The 20,434-nt window shown below is 42.2% G+C and overlaps 1 protein-coding gene across 4 annotated transcripts in view; it reads left to right on the forward strand.

Moving 5' to 3' along the window:
* Window positions 1–20,434, forward strand: part of gulp1a (GULP PTB domain containing engulfment adaptor 1a) — a 150,788-nt gene that overhangs the window by 29,107 nt on the left and 101,247 nt on the right. The window lies entirely within an intron of this gene.

The raw sequence follows: 20,434 nt of genomic DNA on the forward strand, positions 1-20,434 counted from the left end.
CTTCAAATATGTATTCAATAATTACAAAAACATTATGTTACTAGTATATACTGTAGCAACAACAACTCGAAAAAGGGTTTGCAGATTGAAAGGTATAGTTACGTATAGGGATTCCCGATCTAAATGGGTTGAAACTTTCAGTTCATTCAGTGACAACGAATATTAGCTTTCAATCACCTTAGCTTTACAGCTTGCAGCTAACACAATTTGACATACTGTAGTCATGAATATAAAGTTTGTTTCACCGCCATAGTGTAGTGTACACAGTACACACACTCCAAACCACTCAAATCAATGATGTCAGATCAATGCTTTTCTGCAACCCTCTGCCTACAGTGGTTTCAAAACAATCAAATGTCAAATTGAAGTGATGCGTTTCCAAATGAGGAGGAATTTGGTTGTGAAACAATGTACTATGTTAAAAAATGCGTCAAATTCCATCATTTGCTGGTCAGTGTTGAAATTAGTCCTCTCCCCTCATCTGTGTTCATGATAACTGAGGTGGTACAAACTACAAACTCTAGACTTCAGTTTGTTTGTCAGTGAAGTGCAGCAACCTGTAACTAGGGACCATTACATTATTCCCCACAGTGGAGCCGAGTCAGCCCTGATTTGGTGGCTGTCACCTCTGTGGAAAAGTAACAGTTATTTGTCTGCAGCTTATTTCTTTCTTGGCTGATTTATTTTGGCCTCAGAAACACCACTGATTGATATGGATTCCTATGCAGCCTGACTGTAACAGAGGATATAGCCTAGCACTGTTAATTTCTCTAAGCTATCTTCAGGTGTAAACACATGAAACATCCTTGCCCATACCCGAGGCAGGGTTGGCGAAAGGGCCTTTCTGTGTGGAGTTTGCATATTCTCCCCGTGTCCCCTAGGGTAGGTATACCCTCACAAAAGAATGCAGTAATCCTGGTCTCTAAAATACCTCCCCCTGGCCAGCCGGGGCGCCTGATGGAGGGGAAAGGAACTGGTCGGAATAACGTGTTCCTTCAACACGCTACGTCCGGCCGGGGAAACTCCCCCCTGTCAGGTGAGAAGAAGCAGCTTGGACTCCTCATGCATAGAAGGAAGCATGGGGTCATGTATGCAGTCCGCTGCCCCCCCCCAGGTTGGCAGAGGAAGTGTAGCGCCCAGGATTATATTTGATAGACACTGGGTGAAGAAATGGGTTGCAAAATCGTGGGATACAAAAATGTATTAAAAAAAAAGAAACATCCTAAATGGAACCCTGTAGCAATAATAGCGGTGAAGAACTCCCTTGCCTGTAACTTTGCTTAATTCAATTGAATCGAATGGCAAAGTGAGTTTAATGTTGTTTAATGCAATCAGATAGGACAAACTTTCTGTTTGGATGTATATGGGCTGTCAATGCCAGAAAGTATTTTTTTGCTACTCAGTAGGCGTTCCCGCATAACTTCCGGATATGATGATGATGTCACGCGCATACACTCTAAAACCAGTAAGACGCCCTGAGGGCGAGAAGCGACCTCACCTTAAAGGGCGTGGTCGCGTGCACGCATCTGCCTGGGCGAGCGCTGGTGCTTTGGCATGGGGGGTCAGATCAACATATGGAATGTCACAACAGGGGCGTTCTTATCATTGTACATCATTATGATGTAGTCTATTTGCTCAGACACATATGATGTAAATTCTCCATTCATTGTCAATGGAAATTTAATCTTTGGCTCCAAAACTGTGGAATGCACTTCCCGTTGCAGTCAGAACTGCAGCATCACTCCCAATCTTCCGCCGTAGTCTGAAAACCCATCTTTTCAGACTCCATCATGGCCCATAGCACTTACCCTACCCCCTTAGATAGCACTTTTGTAGACTTAGATAGCATTTGATACAGACTTATAGCATGTTATGTAGACAGCACTATAATTGCATTGTATGTAGTCATAGCATGTCATAGTACATATGTATAGCATAGTATATATGTATAGTTTCTTTATATATATATTCCACTGTTACTTTTTATATATGTGATGTATTCCCATGCTTTTTTTGTTCTTGCTTAATGTAAATCGCTCTGGATTAAGAGCGTCTGCTAAATGCCTAAATTGTAAATTGAAATAGCCGAAATAGCGCCCCTCAAAAGTCGGCCATAGTGTACCACCAATGATCAAATACATGTCCAGTGAACAGCACATTGTCAATAAAACTCTTAAATGTTTTATTACCACTAGAAGGTAGTGCAGCCTCAGCATAAGAAGTACTGTCATTGCCATTGGTCATATAATTAATTGCTGTTGCTAATACAGGACTTTGTGAGTTAATTATACTTTAATGAAGTTGTTAATTTGCAAGCTGTATCTAGGTAGCGTTTCAAGTTAATGGGGTCCTCCTTTAAATGAGTGCAATTGCTGCTCATTCTCTCTTGTTAACAGCTGTCAAGTCAGCTAAACTCTAAAAGCTCAATACAGTAGGCTATTCACATTTATAAAGGGCAATGTTTTTTTTTCTTCCCTCAAATACAGTCAAGCGTCAGATTCTACAAATTCTGCTTAATTTCTGTTTCAGCTTGTGTCATGTCTTTAAGAAGACGGGTGTGCACGGAGATGGAATTGATACGATTCTATTGATACCAATGCAATGCCATTAGCGAGTCTGCTTAATTGCTTATCGGTCCAATTCTTTATTGATTACTGATACATTTTCACTGTGGAAAAAAAGAGTATTGTAGGTCTGCAAAGGTTTCCAACTGTATTATCTCTGGGTCTGAACACTGTTTAAAAACAGTAGAAAAACATGCATGTCTGCCAAATATCATCTGAACGTGTTAAAAGAAATCACAACGTCATTGTTTTGCAATGAGCAACTGAACAGGAAATTATAAGCTCAGAGCTGTAACATTTATACAGACTATGGGCCCTATCTTGCCCCTTATCCCTAAACATATTTGCAATTTTTTATTTATTTATTTAAAAACATGTTTTAATACTTCAACTAGACCATCTACATTGACACATTGTGAGCTTGTAGATCAGCTATTTGAATTATTTTAAAATGTTTTAAAATAGTAAAAAATGGCTAATAAGTTTAGGGGTAAGGGGTGGCACAATATATAGCTGTATGTAGTTTACCCAAAGCCCCCAGAACGACAGTAGGCTATAACAGTGAAGTTGTCGTCCCCTGGTGGTCAAATCTGAGATTGCAGGACTTCCACATTTAACAGTTTAAGGGCCCCAGACGGAGATCACCGTCAAGTTCAAGTTCACGGCCAAGTTGCCCGAGACTGAGATTGATAAATAGGACGGAGATTAATGATATCAAAACCGGTCGCATCGCTCCACAGCCTAGGAGCGCTTGTTGCCCAATCCTCGGTGTTGCACAACAGTGACACGTCATCGAAAATGTTCCCTGCCTGTTTAGCGGACGAAAACGAAAATCTTAAAACGTTCATAACTCGCAATCTAAATCATCCCGTCTAATTATGAAAAAAGATCCTGTGTTAGACGGCGCTCCGCGGTCCAGTTGCTAGTCGCGATAGATTTATTCTTACCTCCCGTTGTTGTCGATCGACTCTAGAGTGGTGTGGCTATTTTTAGCTGCTACACAGACATTCACAACAACTTCCGGTCCCCCGGTATAAATTATGGGCACATTTTATTAATGGATTAAATAGGTCCGAGCCCTCAAGGTGTTAAAAGTAACAACTGTGTGTGCATCTCCCATCTGAAACGGTAGTACGGCTATGGTCACGCCCCCCTCCTACTAGTAGTAGGGGATAAAGTACAGTTTTAGTCCGCGGCGGAGGGGCGCCGTCTCAAGCAAACTTGAGACACCAACGAGCGCGCTAAAGCGTGCAAGTTGCCGTGTCGAGTGTTGCGAAGTTCGCTTAGCCGACTCCCCCCTGTCCCCGTTCGAGTTGCGACCCGATATGGATAAAATAGTAAATCATGTTCTGGCGAGAGTGTTTGCCCCGACTGCCACTAAAAGTGGCTACTGGCCAATCACAGCACGTCCTTGCAAAAGTGCACTGGCCAATCACAGCGCATACTCACGCAAAGAGGATTCCATTGCTCGTCCTCTAGATATATTCTGATGCCATGTGCTGAACTTCTGAGTGCTTCTTCAATTCAGGAGTTGAAGCACCAGAGATATTAACCTGCATGACAACTTTGCACTTATTTTGTTCATGTCAGAGAGAGAGAGAGAGTACACTAAATGGGTCAATTGCCACATACTATATGCAATCCATATAGAATATTGGGCTCATCACTTGGTCCTAATGAAATGTAGTCCGCCTCCATGACAAGTTAAACGCAAAGATATATCATCTGACCATTTTTCCATCGGCTGTTTCATTACACCATGAATTTAAGTCTAAATACAGACCTACAGTTCTGCTGTGGAGCCGGGCATGTGGATGACAGTGATTGATTAGCACATTTAAATAGCTGCTCACTTTGAATGGCCTAAGGGTGAGAAATTAGATCTTTAGCGTATGACCTTCTTGAGACTGACAAGGGTATAAAATATGTATTTTTCTTAATTGTTTCCATGTTCTGCCCACCACTTAAAGGGGAGTCACATCATGGTGCGGTAGAGACTTTGTCAAGGTTATCTGGAGCATGATGAATGCACTGTAGTCATAACAGGGAAGTGTGAGCCATGACTGGGAAAGAAAGGCTATTTGTTGGTTTTCAGACACTTTGCTTTGACCTTCCTGTAGTGGGTTCAGTGCTTGGGAGCTCCAAAAGAAATAATTTTATCTCGGATAACAATTTGAAACCACATAGGAGTTCAATAAATGTGTGACCAATAGTAAAATGATTTACCATCTTGCTCTCTCTGTCCCATGGGGCGTTCTGAGCTTTGTGTAAGAACTCTGGGGTTCTTGACCCCTGAGATGAACCACTAAATCAAGAGGCGCTGAAAGAGGTCTGAAGATGCGTTTCCCCTGCCCACTTACCCTTAAGGCTATTACCTGTCACAGCCACTGTGCTCACCGACGGAGAAGGATGACCTCACAGCAGACTGTTTTGGCCACTGGCCCATGCTTGCATTGAACATCAGAATTGGCAGGAGGTCTGTCTCTCCATGTGTGAGTAGAAGGCACTCCATTCATGTGAATACTTCATTTTTATTATTATTACAAACAATGACGTGAGTCTGTCACCTCCTCTCTAACTACTACAATTTGGTTGTTTTTGTTCTTTGTTTTACAAACATTCGTATGAAATGTTTCCTAGTCTTTTTCTCTCTTGACATTTTGTCAATAATGAACCTGACTACCCCAACATCCAGAGGAATGTTCAAGTAGCCTACTGTGTTGTCCCTGTTCTTCACAATGTTTAATGAATGTTGCAGACTGAATTGATTTTTAATTGGCATCCATCTTTAGAGCGATGCACTTGCTATTATACCGTCTAGCCATTAGAGAGCTAACAAAAACCTAGGAATCCATAAAACATCGGTAACTCACTATGTAACTTTTATATGAATGTCCAATTTGTATGTTAGAGTATGTTAATACAATATAACTTATACAATTGGGGTTGTTGTATTTTGTCTCACTGCTCTTATATTTAAATTGTGTCAAAGGATCTGACACAGGATCTGACACAAATCTTATTATTACTGTAGTTGATGCGGAGGCAGTGACTCAGGGGTAGAGTGGCTGGTAGAGCACCTGGATGGGAAGGTTCCCAGTTCAATCCCGGGCTCCCCCAGACTATGAACCCCTAATTGCTCCCGATGTGCAGGTTGGTGCCTTGCATGTTTTCCTCCACAATCGGTGTATGAATGGGTGAATGTAATGCACAATCTATGTAAAGCACTATAAATAGACCATTTACCATTTTACCATTCAATGGTACAAATGTCAGCACTTAAGGTGGTTGCGCACCGGCCGCGTTTTTCGGAAAACCGATGGAGAAACGCCGCTAAAAATCCGAATTCGCATCCGATTCGCGCCCGGTGTGTGGAGACCTTTACTGTATGCAGGAAATCAGGTCCAAATCCAGGGTCGAAGAGGAAAGTTACATAATGCTGCATTATGATCTTGTACAGTTGGAGGCCATCGATATTGTCCTTTTCTTTTTGCTGAGGTTTGCGTGATCTGCGCTAAAGGACAGTTAACCCATTTTGGGCGGGAACCCCTTTTGGTGTTTTAAACATTGTTATAATTTAGCTATTGAAAAATAGCAGATCTACAAGCTCATAGCGCGCCACCGAGTGGCGCGCTACGAGCTTGTAGGTCTGCTATTTTTGAAAAATCGTGAAAATATTTATTTCAGAAAACTGGAGGATTTAGAAGGATTTTTTAAAATTTTGAGGTCAGGCCTAAATGGGTCAAATGATAAGGGACAATATCGGTGGCACCCAACTGTAGATCAGAACAATGTCGGAAAAACAAATTAATAACATAAATCTTGTATGGGGGTTCCTGGCACAAAATATTTTCAGATGGGGATCCACGAGCAAAATACATATTAATTTGGGGGGTATTGACATTAAAACAAGTTTTAAACCCACTGCTTCAATGCCTCTCCAACACATTCTCCATTTTCATCAGACACAATTCTACTGTTACACAACTGTGACTTTCAAGTAGAAAGAAATTCAGATACTGTATGACCTACAAAGTAATGAAAACAGAAAAGATGCAAATGAAGGAGAGTCACAGTGACACACAACACTGTGGGCTGAAAATGATCACAGCATACAAAAGCGTTTCCAACTATGTAGTGTCTGCTCTGCATCTCTCAAAGATGAAGTGAACATGCTTCTATGCAGCACGCTTTGAGACCCCAGCCATAGATGTGCTAATAGCCCAGGATCCTCTGCCCGCTGGAGATATCTATTGCTGCAGATGTGCGTAAAACTTCAAAAGGATTAATGGCTGGCCCAGCCATTATCCCCAGCCAGCCACGTCCTCATAGCATGTGTGCATCAGCTAGCTGATGTCTTTACCAATATTTATTATAACCGTACTCTACTGCCCCCTGCCTCTCCACTGACACGCACGCACACACACACACACACACACACACACACACACACACACATACACATACAGTACAGACACGCACACAGAGACATACTGTACGCATACAGAGACAAGCACACACAGAGAGATAGACACACACACACACACACACACACACACACACACACACACACACACACACACACACACACACACACACACACACACACACACAAATTGCATGCTATTACCTTCTGTATACACTGTCAACATGTGCAATAGTATTTATTTATCTACCTACGCTGCTATTGTCTATTGTGGATAGACAACGCGTCCGTGTTGTTGAATCTTGTGTCCGAGTGAGAGACACACATATACAGTACATTTTGAACGAAAGCAGACAGCGAAGTGTCTTTGGCCACTGACCATGTTTTTTCTGTACTCGCCGCAATCACTCCATCCGGAAAGGGAAACTGCAAACGGCCACAAAGCACGGTTGAAAACAGAGGTATAGTCAGTCAGTGACGTATCATGGCCATAAAGCACAGGCATAAACGGCACTTCATCCAGTGCACATACGTCACGGCATATGACAGGGTTCCCCAATTAACACTTATGGTGCTGCCGAATCTTTCAGAATAAAGGCGCTAGAGTGCCAAGCAGATGAGGGAGATTTTATTCTGAAAACGCCCGCCTTTCCCCCAAAAACCGTGAAGCGAAATTTTCCTACGACATTGCGCTCTCTTTAGAAGCATTAATATTGTAACCGAGATTCATCATGAAGTCTGAAATTAGAACAAAACATCAGCGTTATGATCAATCTGCACAGAAGCAGCGTAGAGACTTTATTTGTCGGGACGAAGGAAGAAATGGGTGCGCTCACCCAAACAGGTCGGGAGGGGCTGAGCATGGCGCTGCCTAGCAACGGCCGTTTCTAAAAGATGGATTTTAGCGCCCCCGTTTTATATTGATAAATTAGCACCCCACGGTTTTATTTGTTAAGACGTGTGTGCTTCTTCGCCTGGAAAGGAGCCATCTTAGGTGGTTCGGGCATCTGGTCAGGATGTCTCTCGAGCGTCTCCCTAGGGAGGTCCTCGAGGCACGTCCCACTAGGAGGAGACCCCCGGGCAGACCAAGGATGAGATGGAGGGTTTCCTTCGACTCACTGGCCTTGGAACGCCTCGGGATCTCTCTGGTGGAGATGTTGCCCCTGTGATCCGTGGATGGATGGATGGATGGACGTGTGTGGACGTCCTGGGCATCAGAAGTGTTCATTATTGCCAAGGGCCTGCGTGCGCACGGAAAATGTTTATATTGCTCCAATGTTCAACAGTACTGCACTGGATAAGACTGGTTGTACTGGGCATGTAAATGTGAGAAGATACATGAATCAGAATCAACTTTATTGTCACATCACAGTTTTATAAGTAAATAAATACAGAAAGGGAAGAAGAGAGAGGGGGGTATGAGATCAGGGCAGAAAATAAATAAATAAGTCCTACGGTGTAGATAAGAAAAGAAACGCTAAAAGATACTAAAAAGAGGAAAAACCGACACGATGTTGTGGAGCTCACACGCACGCTGCTTCCTCCCTCCATTCCTCCCCCCCGTGTGAATGTGTGAGTGAACAGCAGAGCAATCAAACTCAGTCAACCTCCCCAGGAGGGTTAATAAAAGTTGGAGCAAACAAAATCTGTTTGTCTACTTGAGTGCTGAGAAACAGCCTTATGTGAATACTCAGCTACCTTCATCGCGCATGTCCATGGAGAGTGTCGAGGTCTTTGCTCCTGGTGGCAGAGGGGATAATGGCTGTGGTGCTGTGCTTTTAATTCGGTGCCTCTGAGTCAAGGTTGACAGGCCATGTATTAATCATTAGGATATTCAGTACTGCCAACAAATACAAGGACATAGCTGAGACAGACTAAGGTTGGAGTATTCCTTTAAGTGTCGCATCTGATGTTAACTTCCAAAGGATGAACAGTTTGAAAAGGTCAGTGGTCCTAAAATAGGGCCAACAAACTATGAGTGAATGTGACTTAATTCCTCCTCAGCGCAACAATGAAAACGCACAATATCTGTCTGAAGTCTGACTCATTAGCACTAATGTTAGTTTATCTCACTAGTCTTAACATAAATCCTATACTCTAATTCAAGTTTCAACTTTTCCAAATTAAATCCCCAACTCCCATAGAGAGAGTATTTTATTAAGCATCAATCAGAAGTCTTTGATCTTTCTTGATGAACTTCATTAGACCCTCACAACTTTGAATTGCTATCTCACTGACATTTCCATTAATCCTCGCAGGCTCGCACAAAACATGTCGCTTAGAATAGCAGTGGCTTACACACGCATTAAGCACCAAAATGAACGACTTTCAACCTGGTGTACCTTGGACATGTCATTATGCATACCATTACAGATGAAATGTGCACATTGCAACATGTTGTATGCTTGTAGATTGGCAATTTCAACTATTCATCGTCCAACTAAGTGGTTAGACCTGAAGTATATATTTTAATGCATGCAATGTGCAGTTTCTTCTCCTCTCTCACTCTTTTCTTAAGAGGAGTTATTATTTGATACTATTTGAGTATTTACGTTTTCACTTTTCAGATAATAAACTGACAGAGCGTCCTACAAGGAAAACCAGCCTCTTGTATAATGTAGGACTTGTAGGTGACTTGCTGCAAGACCTAGCCTTGTAGGTTACCTATACATTATTAACAATCTATATGAAGACGTTCTAGGTCAAATCTGTATAGCGTAAAATAGCATGGCAATAGACGGAGATTACTGCAGCCACGTAGCACTTGGCTGGGGGCATTTGTTACCCGTTTCAAAGCCCTCAAATCTGCACTGAACAAACCAAACACAGCCCACTGATGAGCTTTGAGCGTAGGGTAAAATAATATTATACTAGTTAGCTTCACTCAGAGGTGGATGTTTAATCAATAATACAAATGTTGCCTGCTGTTTCATGTGCTTGTCAGCCCCTGAGCCTGCTGTGTGCACGTTGGGGAATAGACTGATTAATTCTACTTTGCTCATGTGGAATTACAGTTCAACCTAGCTTGACTGAAGTTGACACGAAAAGTCAATTATCCTTTAAAGTAGGTCAGGTTGTGTAGACCCAAGCTGCCATCGGTCACCTCTCTGCCCGTAGAAGGGACACAGCGAGCGTTCAAGAGCGTTCAGCGCTCTTGAATATGCACAATGTTCAGAGCAGAACAACTGTTAGTTTGTTTTCTTAGTAGTAGTTGGTTTTGTCACCATCCATTATTCTGTCTGTTAGGTATTCAAAATCACATTTTCCCTGTGAGATGACAGATTACTTCACATCTTGGACACTGGTGCACATCAGCATAATTTCACAATGTGCACCTAGCAGGAATATTGATGATTTAGGCACTTCTTAATGAAACATCTGTCACTGGCACTGCAGGGTTAAAATCTATCTTGTGTTCAACTGCAGTGGAAGTATGACATTTTACCAGATGATAACACAAACATCCAAGGTACACATTGCTCTAGTCTACTACTCTCATGGTCCCATAATGCTATAAAGGCACTGATTTACCAATGATGACGAGTAGCTTTAGAAAGCCCTGCAGCAATGAGCCATACTAAAAGTAAACCGTTTTGGAGGATATGCTATATTGTCCCTGTGAGGTGGAAAACTTGTATGTCCAAAACCATTACTTTTCAGGAAATGAAGTAGTTATAGTTTAGTCACAGGCTCTTGTTAATACTTTTCCATTGGTGTTATATACAGTGTATATTCCATTGATGTTATTATAGCCCTAATCCTTTCAAAAACAAATAACGTATTCTTAGATTATCTATTTAAGCTACTTTTGTGCGACACTGTGAATGAATGAATGCATGAATGAATCCTACATCATCACATTCCGGCCAATCACAATTGGCGTCCTCACTTTTTGGCATCCTCACTTTTTATCCTCAAATCCAATCCGGCTAATCACCTGTGGCGTCCTCAATTTTCTGTCCTCACATTTTTTCCACAATACGTACATTGCTCAGCCAATCAAATCATCGCTATGGGGTACTCAGCCAATCAAAAAAATACAAAATAAAATAATTGAAAGTACACAGTCTCTACCCGACAGCAACTGTATGGTCATTATTTTTTTGTCCTTTTTTTGTCCTGCTGTGTCTGGCACCAGTTAGCGTACCTTCCGTCTGTATAGGGCCCAGCACGCTGCAGGTGCGTTGGTGGATTTGGCCACGCTTGCACCTGCTTTCCTCCGCCAGGAGCCTGACATCTGCCCAGTGCAGGCAGAGTGCTGCCCCCTCAGGAGGTGATTTGGATGCGGGCCAGCCCATCCCGACTGCCTCCGTCTGCATGTTCCCTTGCCTCTTATCTGCTTCAGCCAGCACACACAACACTGGGAGCCAGGGCATTACCCATTGTGATTGGGTTATGTTATCGGTGAGCTTGAAAATGTGATCCTACCGGGGAAAGAATACTTTAAGTCGAGGATATCTTGAGAATGCCATCGGTGCATCGTAGGAGTATATAAGGCTACAGAAACAGCTTGGCTGTCGAGGGCTTCCAGTTGATACGTCTCTCCTGTTTATTATAATGCATTTTTGAATTGCATTTTTATAGCGCTTTTCCAAGTGCTCAAAGTGCTTTACAATGGTTCATTCATTCATACATTGGGAGGTGAAGCGGCGAACAGTCGACGCCAGCGTCCTCACTTCCCACATTCACACACCAATGGTGGCAAGCTTACACCGACCGACTCATTGGAGGCAATGTAGCCCCCTTTTTGAAACTAGCTCCTTGCCACTCACCCTACACACTTCCACTTGGTTTGAGCATAGATATATCAATCATAGAGACGGCACTGGATGGGATGGGAATCCCAGTGCTGTCTCTATTATTTATATATCTATGCTCAAACCAAGTGGAAGTGTGTAGGGTGAGTGGCGAGGAGCTAGTTTCAAAAAGGGCCTAGGGTTCAGTGTCTTGCCCAAGGACACTTCGACATGTGGACAAGAGGAGCCGGGATTCGAACCGCCGACCCAGGGATCATTGGACGACCTGCTCTACCTCCTGAGCCACAGCCGCCCCAATTAAAACTGACTAAGGGGCTATATATGCCAGCTCTACTTAATTTATTGACATGTCATCATAATATATTACATCTACTCTATATTGTCTTATTTAGTTTCAGTGTAGGCTATCAATTCCAAAAAAAAAAAACTGAATTAACTCGAGATGGATCTTTGTCAAAATGTATGGGGGACGATGGAAATTAATTGACCCCTCTACCTCATTTTGTCTTGAGCTGGTAATGGAATGGGTGGTAAGACATCTCTGGCAGGCACTTTTGGGCTACTACTACTTTGTAGGTCTTTGGATTGGATTTTGGCATGCTTTCAAGATTAGGTCTTTATTAATGCATGCCAAATGGGAGCAAAGGTTGTCACAATGGTCATGGTAGCCAGCTTACTCATTGACTATCATATTTGATGACTATAGCACAAGCATTTGCTGCACATTGAGAGTCAAAAACTACACAGACAATAACAAAGACTCTGGTGACCTGTAATGTAATCATGTCAAGACTGTGGTGTACTCGTTTTGTCCTTTTTCTTTTTTTGTTTGTTTGTTTTGTCTGTGCATTGTAATGTCCGTATTGTGGTTCTTGTTGTTTTGTTGAAAAAAGAAAAATGTGTGGTTCTATATACATTGAATTGTGATTGAACAGTTGTGAAATCTAAGAGCCTCAATAAAAATACATTGAAAAAAAAAAACTACACAGACATTCACATTCTACAAGCGATTAACATACGCTGTAAGTGTAAAATGGTAAATCTAGTATGCCTTTCAGGGTGGAATGTGAAATAGCAAAATCATTTGTTAACAGTACATCACTTGTGCTGGGTGCAATTTAAATCCTAATGCATTAATTATCTTGCAGATCACTTATTTTAAGACTTGCCAGGGATTAAGCTACATGTTTAACTATTTTAGGATAGAGGAGAAAGTTGATGCTACTGTATGTTCTGTCTTGTGTAGATTAGTACCCCAGCCTACTTACTACTCCAACTGTATGTACCAGTATCTACCAGTAACTTATCAGTTCAGGTTAGTACCACCTATTATATGTAGACCTCCTCTCAGTGTAGGTTAGTACCACATATTATATGTAGACCTCCTCTCAGTGTAGGTTAGTACCACATATTATATGTAGACCTCCTCTCAGTGTAGGTTAGTACCACATATTATATGTAGACCTCCTCTCAGTGTAGGTTAGTACCACATATTATATGTAGACCTCCTCTCAGTGTAGGTTAGTACCACATATTATATGTAGACCTCCTCTCAGTGTAGGTTAGTACCACATATTATATGTAGACCTCCTCTCAGTGTAGGTTAGTACCACATATTATATGTAGACCTCCTCTCAGTGTAGGTTAGTACCACATATATGTAGACCTCCTCTCAGTGTAGGTTAGTACCACATATTATATGTAGACCTCCTCTCAGTGTAGGTTAGTATCTCATATTATATATAATTTCAGTGCAGTTTTGTACGTCATACTTGATGTACTCGTAGTGTAGGACAGGTTAGTACCTTAAGTAAGACATGTACCTTAATGTACTCTTAGGCCTTTACCATTTCCGCAAAACCTTGAACTTGAACATGAGCCAGGACAAAAATCACGTTAGGTCGGGAGCTGTCGTACTCTTTGTCCTCACCTGTTTTTCTGTCGTAGAACAGCGGAGCAGCATTGTTTGACCAGCTGAGAGGCTGTCACAGGCATCTAAACATATGTATTCACTCCTAAAATGTATAAAACTAATAATACATGTGAACAAAAATATATTTTGTAATGGCATGTCATATGAAATTGGTAGGATATTTCCAAGTGTGCAAGCAATTAAAATCGCGCAAGTTAGATGCTTAAGCCATTTAAACAGTGTTTTGCATGAGCGCATACATGCAAGGATTTGGGCTGTCTATGTGCTGGAATATTTCCATGACGGGACGTTGGAGAGTATAGCAACGGCGCCAACCCCGGGAGTGCTTGAGGGCTTAAGCACCCACTGACACAATAGTAAGCCAAATAGCACCCACTGACTGAAGGCTGAAGCTCCCCTCCCCCTGGTCATTTTGCAAACACCTTTACGGTGTTCACAGAACAGGTATTCAAATGCTAATACGGTGGCTTTGTTCCAGTGACCGCACGGTTCATTCACACTCCTGCAGCAACACTAGCCCTGGTCCAGTGCTTACAGCGAGTCTCTCTCACTGACACGGTCAGCGGAGGTGCTGCTGTCTGTGTACCGTCGGCCCGTCTGTAAAGAGCCATGAGCCGGGAGGGAGCGGAGGGGCAGCAACACCGCCGGGTAATCTCCACGCTGATTTGAGACTTGACTAACAGAGCCATCTCAGCCAAAATATCCCAAAACAGTGTCCGGGGAACAGAACTGTTTTTCCTCAGACTACTTTTACTTTAATTAAAAGGTAAGATGCAGTGGCTGTAATTGGGTCAAGGATCTTCCATGCCTTTGTCCCTCTGTCAATCACACTCCTTAACAGAGTCCTTGCAGAGGGCAGACAGGGTAGGGGTCAAAGGTTATGAGGTGATGTTCTTCTTCTTTTGCACTAGGTATGTTGGTATGTGGTTTTTTAATGTTGTACGGGTCACCGTGTGCATTTGTTGTCTTGTATTGTGTATTGTTTTGTATTGTACTGTATTGTATTGTATCTGTATGCTGCAGGGCGGGTCCTTGGGGTCCAAGACAAATTTCTCCCTTGGGAGACAAAATAAAGAAACCTTGAACCTTGAACCTTGATCTTGATTTCATGAGCAATGGTGTACGAGATTGGTAATAAATTGGTCAAATCATGACATTGTTAGACCATCTGGGGGAAATAAATAAATCTGTGTCGTCGTCGTCGTCCCCCCCCCCCCCCCCACGCAATTCTAGCCTACCTAAAGGTAAAATCCACCCGCCGCTTATGGCTGAAACGATTTAATTATTTACTGTTGATCATTGATCATGCTGAAATGTTGAACCAAGATGCTGAAACAATTTAATGTGTTCGTTGTGAACTGAAAGTGTGTGTGTGTGTGTGTGTGTGTGTGTGTGTGTGTGTGTGTGTGTGTGTGTGTGTGTGTGTGTGTGTGTGTGTGTGTGTGTGTGTGCGCGCGCGCCTCCTGGATTTTTGCCCCCTTGAAAAATCCACACTCCAGACGAACTCTGTTCTCTTTTTGGCAACTTTATTGCCCCGCCCGATTCAACTCTAGATTGCAACATGCAGCCTATACTCTCAATGTGTGCTAGTACTTCTTTCATCATATTGTATCAGTAAGGCTGGTAGCTGATATTGTGTGGACTGCAGTTCAGTACCTCATACTATATTTGTGAAAGCAGGGGTGGACTATAGTTATTTATATGTGCTGATCCAAACGGATCCATTCCACTCAGAACAAAATGTATCTAAGGTCACATTCTCACCCTGTACTTCGGTAGACTCGATGCGATTAGGAGGTGAAGTTGCATCATTCTTGCATTTTTGAGCGGTGCCTCAGCTCCATTACGCAGCTATGTGTGTCCATATGTATGTGTATGTTTATGCGTACGTATGTACGTGTCCGAGCACGGAAAGCTGCAACACGGTAACTCTGTCAAATCTCGATGTTTCGGACGTGGAAAGGCTTGCCGGAACCGGGCCGGCCCCCTGGGCCTGGATGTTGCCACACGCTACAGTTGCACCGCTCACTTCACACAGGTGTGATTTGTATTTGCTGCTTTTGCGTTCACAGTCAGTGAGTCACACAGCACTGACCGCAGTAGGGAACTTTATCAATGTGTTCAATGTGTGTTGTCGGGGACGGTGTGTGGGTGTGTGTGTGTGTGTGCGTGTGCATGTGCGTGTGCGCGTGTGTGACATCAGCACAGTGCAGACATCAGCACAAATTGAACCGACGTTTACAATATGTACTCCCATTGATGATCCGATCATCATATCAAATTATTATGCATATGCCATGTTAGCTACAGTTACATAGATCATGCTGAGTCCCCAATCCACACACACAGTGGCAGCTGTGTTTACAGACAGACAGACAGACAGACATCTGCCCGCCACATTATTTGCTTCATTTCCTTTCTTTGATGCGGATTGCATTCACACCTGTAGTGAATTGAAGTCAGGTGCGCTGGGCAGCGAAGCAAAACCCCAAATTCTTTGGTGAAGTAGAATGCGTTTGTTTGATCCGCAAGAGAATTCGAATGAGCCTTCACACCTTCCGACAATACGCAGCAGGATTATTTTTAATCGCAGTGAAAGATCCTGGTGTGAAGGCGACCTTAATCGGGATTTTCTGCTTGTGGTTCCATTCCAGCCCATTCAACCAGATGGTGGATGCAAGTTAAGTACTCTTTTGAGCACACTAAAACCTGCTGAAGACTTTATTTTCAGTTAGTTGCAACTCATCAGATGTGTCTGAATGGGAAAGCATTCCTGAGGGTCTTCTTCGTGCAGGTGTTAGAAAACATGAAGGATTTGTGTGGCTCACCAACCATCCCCTAATGTTCCTATAATAATAGACATCACATCAGTGGTTCCCAAACGGTGTAGTGAGATAAGTCCAGGTGTGCCTTGGTATTTCATAACAACCACACCTTATTATTATGTACTGTACAAAAAAAGCTGTGTAAGTGACAACATTGAATTAAACGGTTTTCCCCACACATTTCTGCTATTTCCCTGGTGATTACAGGTGCGCCTTGAGATTTTGACTTGCCCATTGGTATACCTTGGGCACAAAACGTTTGAAAACTGCTGTTACACATACAGGTACTATTGACAGACTTTGCTTTGATTCATGGCTAGCATCGGATCACAGAAATGGCTCTAATCGTCTTCATCAAGAAAACTGTCTGGCGCTCCAGACTGTCATTGTATTCCTAATGACATCAAAAAGAACATTAACAGTGTTCTTTCATCAGACACATAATCCATCATTGCAAAAAAGAGTATAGCAGTAAAGGATTAATGGTTTACTACCCGATTTATTCTATTCGATGCGGCTGGCAGTTCTTCAGACAATGACTATAGAGTTTTACTCTATGGGGGGGGGGGGGGGAGTAGCGGTGTTGCTTTCAGTGTATTTTGAGACTGTGTGCCAGTATAGTACCTACAATATTCTTTACAATGTTGTGAAATGTTGTGACATTGAAGCTCTCCTCTAGCTGTAAATGTGCTGCGTTATATTAAATAAACTACTGAATGAATGCATTTAATTAGGCTACAGCCTGGATTGTAAGAGCAAAGCAAAGCAAAGCAAAGTTATTTGTTTACCCAGGGTGAATGGACTAAGCTCGACGAACTTGTTTACAGCCAGACCCTGCTCATAGAACATTTCATGGTAGGGGTTCAATGCCTTGCTCAAGGGCATTTCAGTGGTGGTAAATTTCAGCGGTGGTAATTTTAACTTCAGCGGTGGTAATTTTAACACATTTGATGGTAAGGACGGGTACACTCGTCCTATTAAATTATTATACTCATCCTAAGGCATTTAATATTGATAAGAATGCCTTGCTATTTTCCATTTGGGGAATTACTACGGTTGCTAGAGACGCTTGCTAGGGCCTCGTCTGCACTGTGTCTGCGCGGCCAACCACATTAGCACATTAGCTTAGGAAATACGACGCTGTCAGATCGCCAATGTTCGGAGGCCATTTCTGATTATCCGGTGATCGTGATTGGAACATTGGCATTTTCTGGAGCAAGTATGGTCCTTGCCTTAGCTCGCTAGCATTGCCGCTATTACTGTTAGCATCCAAGATGGCTACACAACCGGACGCACGTCATAGTGGAATTGCTTCTTGGCACCCAAGCGCCACCACTTTTGTCCACCAGGTGGCACTCATTGTGTTAATAGCAAATTCAAGGAAATAACAACAGGCAATAAACAACAGCCATCACTCAGCCATCACCATGGATAGGAGCCGCACCTGCTGCTATAAAAAAAGGGTCCGCTTCCTCTGCCCCCCCAGGTTGGCAGAGGAAGTGTAGCGCCCAGGATTAAATTCGATAATTGACACTGGGTGAAAAAATGGGTTGCAAAATCGTGGGATAAAAAATAATAATAAAAAAAGGGGATCTTCTGATTCCCAGATGGCTGCTCAACCTACTGAGCCACTGGCGGCTGGTGCCCTTAAATTATTATTCCCGTTATTTCCCACAGCACTGGCAGGTTTGCCTGTCACTCGCAAAGCAAAAGCTTTTCAACACCTCATTCAGATCCAACTAATCAGTCAACTGTAACTGTTTGTGGCTCTGCAGGGAAATTAGTTTAATGATTGGATTAAAAGGTGGATCATGGTGGGGTGCAAACAATACAGTTAGATTTTATAATTATGCACTGCCACTTACTGGTGAATGAGTGTGCGCATGTTAGGAAGTCATGAACAATTGGCCGTGTCGTTCCCCCAAGGCTCAAGGCTTCAAAGGCTGTCCATTTAATTTGTTTCCATGAACCTACATTCTCTGTATGATTAAAATATACTTGTGTCTGGAAACCAGCAAGTTATTAAGCTGATGTGACTTCTACTTAGAATTGACATAGTACGTATAGCATAGTATAGTATATATGTATAGTTTCATTATATAGATATTCCACTGTTACGTTCTTAGCTTACGCATGTTTCGTGATAACTACTTTTTATGTATGTGATGTATTGCCATGCTTTTTGTTCTTGCTTAATGTAAATCGCTCTGGATTAAGAGCGTCTGCTAAATGCCTAAATTGTAAATTGACTTATTCTTTGTGAAAATCAATAGCGGTACAGAGTGCCAAACCTCAAATGAGCAAAATAATAATAATAATAATAATAATTCAGTATGTTTAGAGACCCACAGGCTTCTGATTATATAACCATATTAACAGCAGAATGCAGACACGTCATAGAATGCACGGTGAGCTGAAAGGCTGGTGAATGCTTGGGTTTCACACTGCAGCGTGGAACTGACATTTTAGCCAGTGTTACATGTACAGTATACTGTACAAGAAGACTTTGTACTGTATATTGCTAGCTAATTAAATGCAGAAATCAAGAGAGCAACTTGTCTGTGATTGGACCTGTGTATACTGCTTTTATTGATTACTTAAGGTCAAGGTCAAGGTAAACTTTATTGTCCACAAGGGAAATTTGTCTTGGGCTTTCACCCCAGCTCTTAAGCACCACACAGTAAAATCCTCATTGTTACGGGTCCATTTGGCTACATTTGTACACTCTCTGAGATCCAATACATTAATAACACTGACGATTGTATACTGTGCACACTCATTCATTCATTCAAACCTGTATTTATTCTCAAAAGACATTGAGGTTTCCCTCATTTGCAGTGTCGTCGAGATATAGTACAACATAATACAACATTTTCAAAGCAATAAACAAAAACAACCAAACAGAACAGCAACATTTCCTCATTTTGTGATCTAATACATTTAAAACAGTTCCAGACACTTGGGGGTAAGTCTGCAATCAAAGATTTAAATTGACCGTATGTAATGGGAGAGCAGATCTTTAACTTAAGCTGTAAGTCATTCCACGTGGTTGGGGCACTAAAACAAAAGGCTGTTTTCCCCAGTTCTGTGTTTACATTTGGAACCTTTAGTGTAAGCCAGTGACTGGAGCGTGTCCTATATGTTACAGGATTACAATCCAGCAGAGCTTTAATATACAACGGTAAAGTCCCATCAATTGCTTTAAAAATAAATAGATATCAGATTCCTTCGCCTGTCGGCCAAGGAAGGCAAGCCCACTCTGTCATATAGGATACAGTGATGAGTTCTATAAGGTTCACCAGATATAAATCTCAGAGCTGAGTGATAAACTGCATCCAAGGGTTTGAGGACAGAAGGAGCAGCTTTTCTATACATGACATCTCCATAGTCCAATACAGAAAGAAAGACTGCTTCAATAACTCTGTTCCTTCATGGAATTGGGAAACTAGCTCTGTTCCGGTAGAAAAAGCACTGCCACTGGCTTGGAAAATGAATGTACATTTCTACAGTAGTCTATGTGACACACCACCATCTATGTGAGTTAACCATACATTATGAAAATGCAGCCTTGGGCAGGAGAATGGCATGATAGTGGCCCAGCTGCCTTTTCCGATCCATTATTCATAGTCACATACTCCATGGTATGTGCCAATACTGTATGTCTTTCACTTGAATGCATCCGACAATCAGGGAAACACCATGGAAACATCCATTTTGTTTCTCTTCAGCTGGAGAACGATAGAATAATTTATCCTGTCGGCTTTGTTTTTGCTTAGGTGGAAATGGCAGTACGTTAGGATTTGCCTTTGACAAGAAACATTTTTAAATAAGGCTTTCTAAACTGGTGAGTGATGTAAAAGTGTGGGCTTAAAACAGTAAACATTTTTTTGTCTTGTACAAAATCCTCTCTTGTTTATTGTATACTTTTT

The sequence above is a fragment of the Electrona antarctica genome, assembly GCF_951216825.1.
Source record: "Electrona antarctica genome assembly, chromosome: 13".
NCBI classification, from domain to species: domain Eukaryota; kingdom Metazoa; phylum Chordata; class Actinopteri; order Myctophiformes; family Myctophidae; genus Electrona; species Electrona antarctica.